The sequence below is a fragment of the Peromyscus maniculatus genome, chromosome 20 (assembly GCF_049852395.1).
Source record: "Peromyscus maniculatus bairdii isolate BWxNUB_F1_BW_parent chromosome 20, HU_Pman_BW_mat_3.1, whole genome shotgun sequence".
Taxonomy (NCBI): domain Eukaryota; kingdom Metazoa; phylum Chordata; class Mammalia; order Rodentia; family Cricetidae; genus Peromyscus; species Peromyscus maniculatus.
The window spans coordinates 52,485,510-52,501,104 of NC_134871.1; the positions used below are offsets into that span (position 1 = coordinate 52,485,510).

At 49.3% G+C, this 15,595-nt stretch overlaps 1 protein-coding gene across 7 annotated transcripts in view; it reads right to left on the reverse strand.

The window, feature by feature from the left end:
- A4galt (alpha 1,4-galactosyltransferase (P1PK blood group)) overlaps positions 1–15,595 on the reverse strand; it is a 30,359-nt gene that overhangs the window by 1,980 nt on the left and 12,784 nt on the right. For 2 of the 7 annotated variants that reach the window (XM_042264801.2, XM_076556434.1), the window contains exons 2-3: positions 1,927–2,314; positions 50–164 (exon numbers count right to left, since the gene is read on the reverse strand). The gene's annotated coding sequence lies outside the window, so the exon portion shown is untranslated. Of the gene's footprint in view, positions 1–49; positions 165–1,926; positions 2,315–8,766; positions 8,839–14,670; positions 14,857–15,595 lie in introns of those variants that run through there. The other 5 variants (XM_042264800.2, XM_006980237.3, XM_076556435.1 and 2 more) reach the window with 5 other exon arrangements.

A 15,595-nucleotide genomic window follows, 5' to 3' on the forward strand; every position in this document is an offset into this window, starting at 1 on the left:
TCTGGGACCCAAGAGGCATGAACTGCACCCTAGCCAGCTGGCTGCTCACCTGTAAAACAGGAGTTGTGGGCTGGAGCCTGGGCAAGGTCCTTTTTGTCTTTCGTAGTAAACTTGTGAATGTCTGGGGACCAGAACCAGTGTCTTTCACAGTGTGCAGCCAGAGTCTAGCAGATACAAGGACAGTCAGAAGCAACAACTTTGCCTCATGGCACCCTAACCCTGACAAAATCTGCCTCTCTTGGCCCACTGGGGTGATAGCCTGTCCTTTGACCCCTCTGCACCCCACCCCACCCACCCCACCCCCGGCTCCATGACCAGGTCTTGGCTCACTCAAAGACAGGCTGCTCAATGTCTCAAACACATCTGGCGGAAAGACCTGGGCTCAGGATTGCAGAGACATCTCAGTAGGTAAAATACACAAGCAGGAGGACCTGAGTTCGGATCCTGGGAGCCCATGGAAGACAGGAACAGCAGTACCAATGCCAGGGAGGTAGAGGCAGTAATACTTGGAGCAAGTGGTCTTTCATCTAAGGATTTATTTATTGTATATTATTTATTTCATGTGCATACGTGTTCTTCCTGTGTATATATGTGTGTGCCACATGCACAAAGTGCCCTCAGATACCAGAGGAGGGCACTGGATTTCCTGGGATTAGAAACAGGAGGTTGTGAGCTGGTATCGTGTGGGTGCTGGGAATCAAACCTGGGTCTTCTGGAAGAGTTGGTGCTCATAACCACTGAGCCAGCTCTCTAGCCTTGATTTATTTCATTTTTAATTATTGTGTGTGTGTGTGGGGGGCACATTGTGTATAAGTGCAGATGCCTGCAGAGATTAAAACAGGGTGTTGGATCACCTGGAGCTAGAGTTATGGGTGGTGGTGAGCCACCCAACATGGGTGCTAGGGACCAAACTCAGGTCTTTGTAAGAGCAGCAAGTGTTCTTAACTGCTGAGCCATCTTTCCAACCCCTTCAGACTTGTTTTTTTTTGAGGAGGGGAGTCCTTGAGACAGGATTTCTCTGTGTATCCCTGGCTGTCCTGGAACTCACTCTGTATACCAGGCTGGCCTCTAACTCAAAGAGATCCTCCTGCCTCTGCCTCCTGAGTGCTGGGATTAAAGGCAAGTTTGTTTGTTTATTATTTATTTAAAGAGAGGTTCTCATTGTATAGACCTGGCTGTCTTAGAACTCACAGAAATCTGCCTGCCTCTGCCTCCCAGGCACTGGGATTAAAGGCGTGAGCGACGACTATACGTAGCAGACTTTTTTTTTTTTTTTTTTTTTTTTTTTTTTTTTGGTTTTTCAAGACAGGGTTTCTCTGTGTAGCTTTGCGCCTTTCCTGGAACTCACTTGGTAGCCCAGGCTGGCCTCGAACTCACAGAGATCCGCCTGCCTCTGCCTCCCGAGTGCTGGGATTAAAGGCGTGCGCCACCACCGCCCGGCTATGTAGCAGACGTTTTAAGTTGGAAAGGGGGACCTTGAATTCACAACGTAAACAAGGCTGGTTTTTCACTTGTGATCCTCCTGCCTCAGCCTTCCAAGTACTGGATTGTAGCTCTGCACCACCATGCCCTACTACTTCATACGTTTGCTCCTTCAATAAATATTGACCATCTAACCAACAGAGCAGCATTTCATACGTACAAACCCATCAAACCCTTACAAGCACCTGAAAGGGTTAATCCTCACCTCCGCCTTAAGGATAGGGAAGTGGACAGTCTATCTCCCTCATGCTGTCCCCAGACAGAAAGTGGCAGGATGTGTATGGCGGGAGTGGGTAGGCTGGGGGTACAGGCCTAGGCTCTTACCACATTACTTCTTCTTGGGGAGAGAGTTGGTCTGGGAAGGGAGTGGCCAAAAGGGTGTGGAGGAACTCAGTCCTATACCCAGAAGATTAACAGCAACCCTGGCCCTGGGTCACACCATACCTGTTCTATGTTCCAGGTTGCATTCACACCCCTCAGGCCCTTGGCCACTCCAGAGGACAGTTGCATAATTCTGACATTAGGAACCAGGAATAGAACCACTGAACAGAAAGAGGCAAAAGGACTAGGCACAGCCGGGTAGGTGCAACGGGAACCCGAGAGTTGAGTCCCTTCCGGGACTCTGCCAATGGCCATCCCACAGGGAAGAGCTGGAGTTGGAGCCACATGGATGGACACTCTCCAGGTTAAAGGGCTACTGACCAGCCTGGGCAGCCCATGGTGAGGTGGAGTCCTAGCCACCTGCAGGCATCCTGGGTATGCACATTGGGTTAGGAATCCATCTTCTATGCCAACATGGCCTGTCTTCTCATGCTTAGTGGTGCCAGCCCCCCTGCAAAAGATGAAAGGCAGACAGCGTGAGAGAGCGGTAGGCCATCGGCAGGCAGCTCATTACCTCGGCTTTCAGGGCTCAGCCCTGTTGCCAAACTGAGCACATTAGCCCGTGCTCAGCCCCGTGGGAGCACTATCTGGAGGCAGGGGACAATATGATCGACTAGAACTCAATTCTAGGTTCAAATGGCACTGGCTGAAATGGCACTTGGACGGGGCTCCAGGGGGAAGAAGAAAGGGTCGGTCAAATGGAGGAGGTGTTGGCCAGTTGGAACCATGGACCTTCCTCAGCACTACCGCCTGGAAGGGACTGTGGGAAGCACTGGGGAACCCGACCAGCTCCCTCTCAGCAAATGAGAGTCAAAGGCTGAATCCCAGCACTGGACAGGCAGAGGCAGGAGGGTCACTACAAGTAGCAGGCTAGCCTGAGCTACATAGTGAGACCTTGTCTCAAAAGCCAAGAACAATAACAATTATAAACTCAGAGCTAAACACAATGACTGGGTTGCAGGATTGGGGGGAGGGGCTCTTTAATCCATTCACAAGTTTAGGACCAGTTTGAGCAAAATAGCCAGATATTATTTAAACACAATAAACAGTGGGGAGGGTGGTGGCACACACCTCTAATCCCAGTGCTCAGGAGGCAGAGGCAGGCCCATCTCTGAGCTGGAAGCCAGCCTGGTCTACAAAGCGATGAATTGCAAGACACTAGGGATACACAGAGAAACCTTGTCTTGAAAAACCAAACCAAACAACCAAAAACAAATAAACAAAAAAATATTTTCATCATTAGGGAGATGAGGCAAGAGGCTCAAGGGTATCCTTGACTTCCTATCTATCTATCTATCTATCTATCTATCTATCTATCTATCTATCTATCTATAATATCTCCTTGGTTCAAAGCCAGCTTGAGCTACATAAGACCCTATCTATAACAACAGCAACAATAACAAAAACCCAAGCAGATCACATCATAGCCTTGCACAGACCCTAAGTAATGTGAGAAACTCAGGTCTCCAAGTATCTCCCTGTATCTGCCTTACACCCCTGACTTCATACCACTTTCGCCCTGGTTCCTGATCTAAACCGTATCTGCCTGACTCAGAACTCAAGATGTTGCCTCAGGACCTGGACACCTGCCACTGTTTGTGTGGACAGCTCTTTCTCCATTCATAACTCACCCTCATGACTCAAACCTGTAGTAGGATATTATTTTCAGGTGTGTTCCTTTTGGTCATGTTGCATTTGTTTAACTCTGTGAGGCTGTGGTACTGTGCCTGTGTAAAACACCTGATGGTTTAATAAAGAACTGGTCAATAGCAAGGCAGGAGAAAGGATAGGCAGCATGGGCAGGCAGAGAGTATACATAGATGGAGAACTCTGGGAAGAGGGATTGGCGAACTAAGATCTAGCAGCCAGAGGAGGACGATGACGACTCCAGGGGCCAGCCCCCCAACTACACAGCAAGCCAGAGAATAAGATCTACAGAAATTAGAGAAAAGGGAAAGCCCAGAGGCAAAAGATAGGATAATCTAAGATAAGAAAAGCTGGCTAGAAACTAAGCCAAGCTAAGACTGGGCATTCATAAGTAATGATAAGCCTCCGTGTGTGATTTATTTGGGAGCTGGGCGGAGGGCCTCTCAAAAAAGAGTAAAATCCACCACCACCACAAACCCCCAAGACCCCAGCCTTCCCCCCACCTTCTACTTGCCTGTGTTCTCCCTAGCACTTATCCCAACATAGTGGGCTTTTTTCTTTAGGGGATTTCTTTAGAAATAGCCCAGCAAGACCGATGGTGTTTTATTGAGTGACACATGTAGAGCAGGCTAGTCTCCAGCTTACTGTATAGCCCAAAGATGACCCTGAGCTTCCGATCTTCCTGCCTCCCAGTGTTGGGATTCTAGGTGAGTACTGCACCAGTTTATCCCTTGCAGGCATGGAGCCCAGGGCTTCAGGTAAGCAGGGCAAACACTGCCAACTGAGCTACACCACAGCCTTGTGTTTCATTTTGTTTCTGAGCCACGATCTTAAAGTAGCCCAGGCTAGCCTTGAACTCATGGTCCTGCTCCCAACCTCCCCTCCTGCTGGGATTAGAAGCGCATGACACAATACTCAAGGAAAAGTGTACACACACACACACACACACACACACACACACACACACACACTTTCTGTTTTTGAGACAGGGTTTCTCTTTGTAGCCCCAGCTGTCCTAGAACTCACTCTGTAGACCAGGCTGGCTTCGAATTCACAGAGATTTTGCCTGCCTATGCCTCCTGAATGCTAGGATTCAAACAAAGCATGTGCTACACCACCCGGCTGGAAAAGTATATTTTGGGTTTGTATTTGTTCAGCATCTGGAACCCTGTCCAGCTCTTGAAAGATGTAGTTAACAAATGAGCAGGTGAGGAAATCAGTGAGCCAGCAGATGAGCCACTAAGCAGAGGGGCAACTGCTGAATGACCCAGAGCATCCGTGAGGGAGCAAAGCTGGAGTCAAGGCCAGTGAGCTGCCTGGGACCCCAGCCAGGGCCATGCATGTGAGGGAGCTGAGACAGACCCCAGAATAGCACCAGCTCTGTCCTCCTATGGGGAGTGAGGCTATTTTGGTCATAAGTACTTTTTTTGTTTTGTTTTGGTTTGGTTTTTCAAGACAGAGGTTTTCTGTGTAGCCCTGGCTGTCCTGGAACTCGCTCTGTAGACCAGGCTGGCATTGAATTCAGAGATCCACCTGCCTCTGCCTCTCAAGTGTTAGAATTAAGGGTACCACTATCACCCTTCGGTCATAAGCATTTTTAATCTAGTGGGAGACAGACAGACATCCACCTGAATGTGGATCATCAGACATCAGTAGCGTGCACCTCTGAGTATTTGGGGGACCCCAAGTACTGGGATGCCCTGACTGTGCAATGGTATAGGGTAGAGCCCAGGCCCGAGGTGGGATAGAGTGTGCCTGGCCACACTGGAAGTACTAGACTCAAGCCACGCCATATTTGGTGTCAGAGCTGAAGACCCAAGAATAGAAGTTATATCCCAGGCCAAGTTGGCCACAGCTCAATACCCATGTGACCTCAGGCCCAAAGCATGCTCCCAGCCCCCCCCCCCCCCCCCCCGGTGGGCCTTGTGGCTGCACCCTAAGTCCTGGCCCTTGTCAGAAGAGCTTGTCATGTCCCTGTTACCTGCCCCTGCCCCCCACCCCCAGGCTTCCTTCCCTAGGGCAGGAAGCTATTTCCAGGTAGTGGGTTAACTGGCCACTCTGCTGCTCTCGTGGCTTCCTATTAGCAGGACCTTCCACGATTCACGGCAGGCAAATGAGACTGAGCAGAAATACCAGTTGGCAGAGAGGCGGAGCTTGGCACCAGTTCCAAGCCCTGTTTTCCAACCGGAGTGCTGCACCCTTAATGGCTGTCCCTCCATCTGTTTCCCTGGCTGACCTCGAGCCAGGACAGTGTCATGGGGATGGTCAGATGCAGCCCACGCTGGACTCCATCGATCCTACACCTGGGCTCAGTGCCAACGGAATGGCTCACAGAAAACCAGTGCCGAGCCCGCCGAGGGTCAGATGTTCTGAGGCTGACTCAGGCAAGGTCCCCACCCAGGCTTGCTATGTGTGGTCCCTCCCCGGCTCCCTCCCCAGGCCTCTGCAGACAGAACTTGCACCCTCTCTAGGGATCCTCATAAGATGCAAGGAATCACAAACGACTCCATCGATAACCAAGCGGGGTCTCTTAGTGACATGCCTAGGAAATAGGACCAGGGACATCCAGGGAGTGGAAGACCTCATCAGCATCCAGGGACTAGTCTGCTGGGGTTTCCAGGTGACCGGACAAGTCAGGCTGGGATGGGGTGGAATCCCCCGACCTATGACGGCGCGTGGCCCCAGGAGTGGCAAGACAAAGCCCCAGGTTAGGTAAAGGCTCTAAGCCTTGCGGAGCCATCACCTCTGGCTCTCTTTGTTTTGTTTTGTTTTGTTTTATGAGACAGAGTTTCTCTGTGGAGCTTTGCTATTCTGGAACTTGCTCTGTAGACCAGGCTTTAAACAAAGCCCATCCGGCCTTGGAGAGCACGACGTATGTCTGGGGCCCTGCCTGAGAGACAGGCCTCCACAGGCCACAGTGACAGGTGTGCTTTGTCAGGCAGCCGGGAAGGGCCTGGGAAAGAAGGGACATTGGCGTTAGGTCCCGACGGCTGAGGTGCCTAGTTAACATTACCAAAGTGGACCTGGCTGCCAGGTTCTCCCAGCATCCCTCAGTTTCTACCTGGTACAGGGCCCTCCTGGCTGGTATACCCCATCCTTATCCTCAACTTCTCCAGGCCAGGGTCTGGGTTACCTTTCCCCCAACTCGTCCTTCTCTATATAATCCAGCCATTTTGGTTATCTGGCCCTTTCTGGTCTACCCTTTACTCTCTTGGCCAGTCTTTTAGCCCAGGCTGCCCCTCTTGGTCAGTGGTTCCTCTCCCCTCTCCCCTCCCACCTCTCCTCATATGGCCCAGTTCAGTCTGGCCATATCCACTCTGGACTCTCACAGAGGTCCCTGCCTCTGGCTACGTTCCCCCTGGTAGCTACAGTAGACCTCCTCCCCCATACCTAGGAGCAGGCATGTCTGTCCTTGCTTATTTCTTCTTTTCAATTAATATGGACATTCTCTAAGGCCATGGAGGACACCGTGGCCCTCTCATCTCTAAGTTCAGCAGTATGGCTGCATGTGGCCAGGAAGCAGCCTTTGACCACGACTGTCCCTCTTTCTTATTATTGACCCCCGGCTCTCAAGAGCGAACTGTCAGAGCACACAGTCCCCATTCCGTGATCACACTTGCTTCTGGTACAGTCAACTCAGGGTCCCTTCCCAACAGACAGTCAGGTATCCCAGAGTCCCCCAGCCCACTCCAATGCCCCTTCCTAGCAGGGCTGGGTCCAGGACACATGCCACAGGACAAGTCACCTCTCTGAGCCTGGGGTCCCTTGCAGCAGCTAGGCTATGGGGGACCGTAGGCCTAGGGCAGAGGCTCACCCAGGGGGCAAAGGAAAGAAGACTCCACTGTGCTTCCTGGGCCATCAGGGCCACTAAAGCTGATGCTCTGGGGCTGGAGAGAGGGTAGGACATCCCACACAGGGGGCTGGGCTCTAGAAGTAGTTCAGTTGGCAGAGTGCTCGCTTAGCACCCATGAAATTCAGGATTTCATCCCCGGCACCACACAAACCAGGCACGGTGGCACATGCCCATAATTCTAGCACTTGGGAGGTAGAGGCAGGAAGATAAGAAATTCAATGTCATCTTTGGCTGACCTGGGACATGAGATCCTGTCTTAAAAAAAAAAAAAAAGAGAGAGAAAAGAAGGGAGGGGAGAAAGAAATGTGTCAGGCCCAAAGGACACCCCATTTCCTCCCCAAAGGGCCTTTCAGATTGACTGGGTCCAAAATTGAGTCTAGGCTCAGCTCAAGCTGGACTACAGACAGTGGTTCTCAACCTGTGGGTTTCGACCCCTTTGGGAGTCAAATGGCTCTTTCACAGGGGTCGCCTAAGACCATCCTGCATATCAGATATGTACATTACGATTCATAACAGTAGCAAAGTTATACTCATAAAGTAGCAATGAAAATAACTTCAGGGCTGGGGGTCACCACAACATGAGGAACTGTATTCAAGGGTGGCAGCTTTAGGAAGGCTGAGAACCACTGACCTAGAAGGATTTCTCGCAGTTAGAAAAAGCCAGCATTCCTCAGGAACTTGTCCACCGAAGGACACCATTTCCCTTGCCTCTGGCAGAAGGGACACATGGCTGTCTATTGACACAGGCCTAGGCTGGCCTCTATTTACATGCACTTGCTAAATACCCCAAGGCTGGCGAGCATCCTGGCTCTCCTCACCTCCCCACGCCTCCTCCATGATGCTAGCCTAGGGGCTGTTGCAGGTACCATTCTGCAGGTCCGCCTTCACTCTCTATAATGACAGGGTTTTCCCCGCCCACTGCCCTTCCTGCTGTTCTCTGCTATCCTCACTTCTCTCACAGATAGTCCTGGCCATGTCCAGTCCCTCTGCTCCGGACTCTTCCAGATTCCTCTGGATGTCCCCTCTCTCACTTTTATCCACAATGAAAGCCTCCCCCTAATCATGGAGCATCCATTTCAGTGGTTCCTTCCTTCCTTCCTTCCTTCCTTCCTTCCTTCCTTCCTTCCTTCCTTCCTTCCTTCCTTCCTTCCTTCCTTCTTTCCTTCCTTCCTTTCTCCCTCCCTCCCTCCCTCCCTTTCTTTTTTTCAAGACAGGGTTTCTCTGTGTAATAGTTCTGGTTGTCCTAGAACTCGCTTTGTAGACCAAGCTGGCCTTGAACTCACAGAGATCTGCTTGCCTCTGCCTCCCCAGTGCTGGTGTTAAATTGTGCGCCACCACTATCCATTGGTGGTTTTTTTTGTTTTGTTTTGTTTTGTTTTGGTTTTTACTGCACCCTCACTTACAGGAAAGCAGTATTGAGGAGAAAAGGCTCCAGCCAATGGGAAGAAAAGGAGAGCTTAGTCCTGACCCTTCTCCTGTGGAATCAAACACAGTACAGAGAAGTAAGTTACAACTTTGGAGAATCTGGGGTACAGAGAAAACCCAAACTTGCTCCCATATGTAAGTGTGGCCCAAAGCACCTGTAACTGGGACACACATTAGTGAGGTGTGGGACGGGATGCACAGGGACCCAGGAGCGAAGATCTCAGACAACCCCAGTGATTATGTTGGCCCCAAACCTCACTTCTAAGAGGAAGTGGGAGAAGGCAGGAACTGTGGCCTAAATGGACATGGCTATTCCACATTATGGTTAAGGGGAAGGTTTGGTTTTGGTTTTTCGAGACAGGGTTTCCTTGTGTAGCTTTGCGCCTTTCCTGGATCTCACTCTGTAGACCAGGCTGGCCTCGAACTCACAGAGATCCCTCCCGAGTGCTGGGATTAAAGGCGTGCGCCATCACCGCCAGGCCCAGCGGAAGGTTTTTGTGGTAGCTACGAGGGAGAGAACAGACAGAGGCATCTGGAAGAGTCCAGAGCAGAGAAAGTAGTAGATTGGACCTGGCCAGGAGCAGAATGACAGGGAAAAAGAGAGAGAAAGGGATCATGAGAAATGAAGACAGAGAGAAAGAAGTGCGGGCAAGGAAAAGCAGAAAAGAGAACACAGCCGAAATAGCAGGGTTATAAGGAGAATGAGTAGCTCAGAGACGGAAGCCCACAAGCTGGAGCGGTTTGGGGAAGGGCAGGAGAGAAGAGTTGGGAAGAGAGTGCCAAGATGTCAGCAGGGACTTTGAAATGTGTAGTAGGTACCTGTGATGCTGAGGGAGCCTGGAGGCCAGCTGACAGACACCACAAGAAGCCACATGTTCCTCTTGCCAGTAATAAGGGAAATGGCTCCTTTTGGTAGAGGGGAACTGGCCTTTCAAGTTCTGAGGAATGCTTTTGTCTAACAGCCAGAATTTGGAATAATGGAGTTTCCTTTGAACTTGACAAAGGGCTCCTGGCTAGAGGCAGCTCATTAGAGGCTGACTCCCCCATTTTTATTTTCATTATTGATTTTAATATGAGTTAAATAATTTACTTGATAAACTCACAGAGTTTCCAGTCCTCCCATTATTCAGCTCCCAGGCCTGTTCCCAGAACCTTGCTGTTTTTACGTGGTTTTCTTAGGTGAGAGAAGATTCATGTTCCTGTTGAGTAGACTATTTTTCAAACCAACAGACCACAAAGACCTTCTGAAACACCAGGTCGACTTGACTTGGAAAAGAGGCTTTCTGAAGCTGGCCGATCACAACAACGTCAAAAGCTTTGACAATGTGTTTATGCTAAATGCTAACAGCAGAAAAGTTCCACTTTTGCTTAAGCTTGCTCACAAAGGTCGTAAAGGACCTATAAAAGATGCAGCAGCTGAGGGTCGCTTACCCTCTACTCCTGAGGAGGGCAACTCTAAGTTTGCTCCGGCTGTGAATGAAGTGTACCTCACAGTATCTCGGTTTTAGCTCCTGGTTTTCGACACCGTAACACAGCTTGCTCACCCCAAACCAGGGTTCCCTCTGAAAGGAACACAGCAACCATAGCCACAGAGGACGAGGATGCCCTTCATCCGAGACCTAGCGCCCAGGCCTCTAATCCAATGTCAGGGCCGGCGTGGTGGTGCACACCTTTAATTTGGAAGCAGAGACAGGCAGATCTTTGTGAGTTCAAAGCCAGCCTCGTTTACCCAGCAAGTTCCAGTCTGGGCAAGGCTCCATAGCAAGACCGTTTCTAAAAGAAACAAATAAACAAACAAACCTGTTAAGCCAGGACAATTTTACTAAATTGAATATGGGGGTAAATTAGAAAATTAAAGGTTAAGGAAAAGCTCGACTCTGCTTTAGAAGACATGAAGAAAATTCCAGGCTGTCCTACTAGCCGAGTATCACGAGATTTGGCTGGGTCCATCTGTTTTTCTGTGTCTTCACATGGAACGATAGAATATTTCTTTCTCTCTCAGGGGCTGGCTAGAAACTAAATTCTTTTTGGAACTCTGGGTAGCTGCTAAGATTTACACCTTGCCTGTCCTGAATGTTTTTCTTTTAAACTCTAATAAAATTGTCCCCTCAAACTTAAAAAAATGAAAAGGACTGACTAGAGGCCTGAGAGATGCTTCAGGTAAAGGTGCTTACGACCAAGCCTGACGACCCGAACTCAGTCCTTAGAACCCATGTGGTGGGGGGAAAGATGGGAAGTTTGCCCTCTGACTTTCAGTAAATTAGGAAAAAAGAAAATTATCATGAAAATACAGCGATCCAGTTGTTAGGTCCCATTCCCTCAGCTCAGGCTAAATTCTGAAGGATTGTGGGTAGATAGATAGAAGTCAGCATTCCTTGGGAGCCTGTGAAAGGAGACACTTCCGTTATCTTCCCTTGTCTCTGGCTCTCTACCGGCATATACCCGTGGTTCCACAGCAAAGCCCAGGATCCCAGAAACTCAGGGGGCAGGTGGATTTCTGCGCTCCAGCTTAGTCAGAGCTACCTCATGAGACCCTAAGATCCAACTTAGCCAGGGCTACCTCATGAGACCCTATCTCAAACCACAATGAAACCAGCAGGGAGGGTCGGGTGCCACTTATTGGTAAGAGCACTTGACTAGAGCATTTAAGGTGCAAGATTCAAACGCCAAAACCAAACCAAACCACCCTGAAAACCTGGCAAGAGAGCCAGGAAGAGAGCAGAGAGTGGACCCCTTACATTGGCTGCACCATCTTCGGGCAAGGGGAAAAAGCACCAAAAAAGAACCAAATAGCGAGAGTTCAGCATGTTTATAAATTACAAAGATAACTGCAATGAAGCGTGATTCGGCTCTATTTTTATTGACATTGATCTCATATGCCCCGTTCAAAAGGTGTACCATTAACATCATGAGCCACCAAGAAATAAAACGGTACCAATTACATCAGGCCACTTTGTTTTATCATACAGAATGTTTGTTTTGAAAGAAGTGTCTCCTCCCTTTCTCTCTTTTTCTTCAGTGCTGCGTGCTGTGGGATAATCCTGCTGTATACTGTGAATATATATTACTCTCATTGGTTAATAAAGAACTGACTGGCTAGTGGCTAGGCAGGAAGTATAAGCAAGACAGCCAAACTGAGAATGTTGGAAGAAGGCAGAATCAGTGGAGTCGCCAGGAGATAGAGGGAGCAAGACATGCTGAAGGACAGGTAAAGCCACGAGCCATGTGACAATACATAGATTAATAAAAATGGGTTAATTTAAGTTGTAAGAGCGAGTTAGTAATAAGCCTGAGCTATTAGCCAAGCATTTGTAATTAACATTGGGTCTCTGAGTTGGTTATCTGGGAATTGGTGGGTGGGACAGAAACTTCCGCCTACAGCTGGGGACTGACCCTAGGCCTGGCTCCTGCTAAGCAGGCTGTGCCACTCATTCATTCACAGCTGTCCAGCCTGACTCCTCTGTGTTTTGGCCCCTGTGTCCTCTACTGTGGGGGTGGGGGCATGGCTTCACTATGGCCTCCAGAATTCTTCAAGCCGCTGATTCCTCTCCTGGTTTCTGAGTGATTGAAACAGGGTTAAATATTCAGTAGCTTTGGTTAGGACTCTGGGGTGGCCCATTGGGGAAAGCTATTTCTCTGGTCTGGAGTGGGGGGGCGGGGGGTGTAAGCATTTCCAAGCTACCCAAAACATGAAAGAGTTAATCTGGTTGGACAGGCTAATCACCTAGCTAAAGGGTCACCTCTCAGGAAGGCAGGACCACCCCTACCAAAGTAGATCCATTCATCCTAAGCCCACTAAAGGGATAGGAGGAATAATTACCCCTTTATTGAGATAATGGACTCTTCCTTCCCAGAATTCCTGCCCCTAAGCATAGTCTTCCGCACCCATCATGAGGTTCTGTTGGGTCACTGGAAATTTTGGAGTCCTGACGCAGAATGGCTAACTTTCTCAGCACTGGTCAGAGCCTAAGCATGCTTTGCAGGCACTCTGGGCTTCTTACTCTGTCTTGAAAACCTCTCTCCCCGACCCCATTGCATGTGGCTGCTTAGATGGCTCAAGGCTGAGCTCCATTCCTAACTCAGAAGAAATGGCTTCCTCCCTCCCTCTTAAAATTCACCCTCTGTGGTCCATCAGTTTTATTCTTCAAATTCCCCACGACAAGAACTCAGAAGCTACTGGCTTGGGCCAGATCTGACAATAATCAAGTTGCTGGGACCCTAGTTCTCCAGGAACTGAGCCCATGGTTCTCAAAGATACGCCAATATTCCCGTATGGCTAGGAAGTTGCTTTTACCAAACGCATAGGCTCCTTGCTTGGGATCATTGGGTTAGCTAACAAGCAAGATGGATGTCTGGCATCTCTGCCTTCCTTTGGTGCCCATCTCCTTTACTGTGGTTGAAGGCACAAAGACAGAAGTCAGTCTCTAACCCTGCCCAGAGTCAACTCGGAACTGCCCCTCCCCCATCCCAAGGGTGGAGCAAGCCAGTTAAGAGCTTTTCCCAGTCATCTTACAGAACCAGAAGTGAAAACACCAGCCAGACCACACCTTGACCAGGGCTGCCCGGTTTCGTGTTACCTCTCCCCTCTGCCCCGACTCGCCCGCCATTTAAAACTAAAGTACATGTCAGCACCTCATTTAAAACTAAAGTGCATGTCAGCACCTCAGAGACGGACCTGGGGTGTCACTGAACCCCTTGTTTTGTTCTGCTCCCCAGTGTGGCTACACTGAGCCAGCCTCGTCGCTGTCATTCACTGCCACTACCCTTAATTAGCAAGCTGGGGTGGGTGTCCAGGCTTTTCACCCTAAATATACCCGTTATGACTGTGGCAGCCAGAACCAGGGGAAAGCCACCTTCTGGGGTCAGCCACTCAGAGCAGGCTGGCCCCGGAAAGAGAGGAAAGATTGGATGGTCCACAAAGCGGCTGGGATCTCTTTATTGCGGGAATTTTCTTGTCTCTCACCCTGGCCTGTCCGCTGCTCCTACCACTAGCCAGAGCGGCAGAGGTGGGTGTTTAGATTCTGTGGGTCCTGAACTCTGACACTAGGGGAGCATTTCCCTACCAGGTGCACATCAGGCCCTCCATTTTCCTTGTCAGTTTCCAGGCTTTTTGGAGCCAATCTGGAGCTCTACTGAATTAAGTGTTTCCCATCTGTCTTTGGGGGTTCTTGCAAGCAGACGTGGGCTCAGGCGAAGTATTTGAGCATATGCTAGTGTGACAGGGGAGGTTGAATTCTCTAATTTTGTGACTTAACCCACACAGAAACAAGAGTGTTGGGACACAGACATTTCTATTGTAACATATGGAACTATGGGAGATGCTAAGTCTGTGAGATCTTGATGGTCTTGTGGCGAATTCGAGAAAACTAGCCTTTTATAAGCTTATGGTTTATCTAGGCATATCCTCTGGTTTAATTGTGTGCACGTGTGTGCATGCATGTGTACACGAATAATCCACAATATGTGTGTATGGAGGTGAGAGACAAGATGTGAGAATTGCGGGGGCGGGAGGGGGGGTAGTTGCCTTTTATTTTTTTATATCAGGGTCTCTTGCAGCCCCATGTAGCTTTGAGCTCTATGTATCTGAGGATGATTTTGAACTCCTGATCCTTCTGCTTCTACCTCTATATTTTTAAGTTATTATAGCACCGGGATTACAGGCACACGGCACCATGCCTGGGGTCTACGGTGCTGTGGATGGAACCCTGAGCTTTGTGCGTGTGAGACAAACAATGTACAACTGAGCTGCACCCTTGCCTGACTATGACCCTTAAGCAAAGGGAATTAGACCTGACCGCACACTGCACTCTAAACAGTGCCCCTGTGTAATAACTTAGAAATCAACATTAGTCACTGTGTTTTTTTAATTAGTCACCAAATACCTCATATAAAGCAGCTCATGGGCTTGTTTTGGTGTACGCTGTGAGAAGGTGGTGTCCGTCATGACAGGGAAGGCATGGTGGAGTTCCTGATGGCTCTTGTGGGCAGTGAATCCGAGAGAAGCCAGCACACAATGGTTTTCTCCTGTCTTCCCTTTTTGCTTAGGCTACTCCGATGCTGCTCTTCTCCCCCAGCCTAGGGGAAATACTGCCTACCAGTGTTGATCTCCAGAAACCCCCTCAAAGACATGACCAAGGTGTTTCAGCAATGCCCTAGTCTAGATGTTTCTCAATCCAGACAAGTTAAACCAAAATAAAAATGTACATGCATTTCTAAAAATACTATTGATGGGAGTTGGAGAGATGACTCCATGGTTAAGGTTGCTTGTTGTAGTTCCCAGGGACCCAAGGGTTCGGTCAGAACCTCCAGAACTTTCCTGCTTGTTCCGGAAAGCGCCATTCCTCTCTCTCTCTCTCTCTAAACCCCACCCTCTCAGAGAATATCTAACAAAGGGAAGCCACCAAAACATCCAGTTCCACATTCTTATTGGCTACTGCAGCTCCTCCCCTGAAGTTTCTAGCTGCTGGGGGATGTCTTTCTGTACGCTGTGAATATATGTTGCTCTGATTGGTTGATCAGATAAAGCTTCATTGGCCTATGGCAAGGCAGCTTAGAGGTAGGTGGGAAATCCAAGCAGAAATACAGAAAGAAGAAAGGAGAGGAGGGGGAGATGCCTAGCCGCCGCCCAAAGAAAAGCAAGATGCCAGCAGACGGGTAATGCCACTGCCACATGGCAAAACACAGATGAATAGAAATTGGTTAATTTAAGATGAAAGGGCTAGCTAGCAAAAAGCCTGCCATAGGTCATACAGTTTGTAAATAATATTAAGTTTCTGAATGACTATTTTATAAGCAGCTGAGGGACTG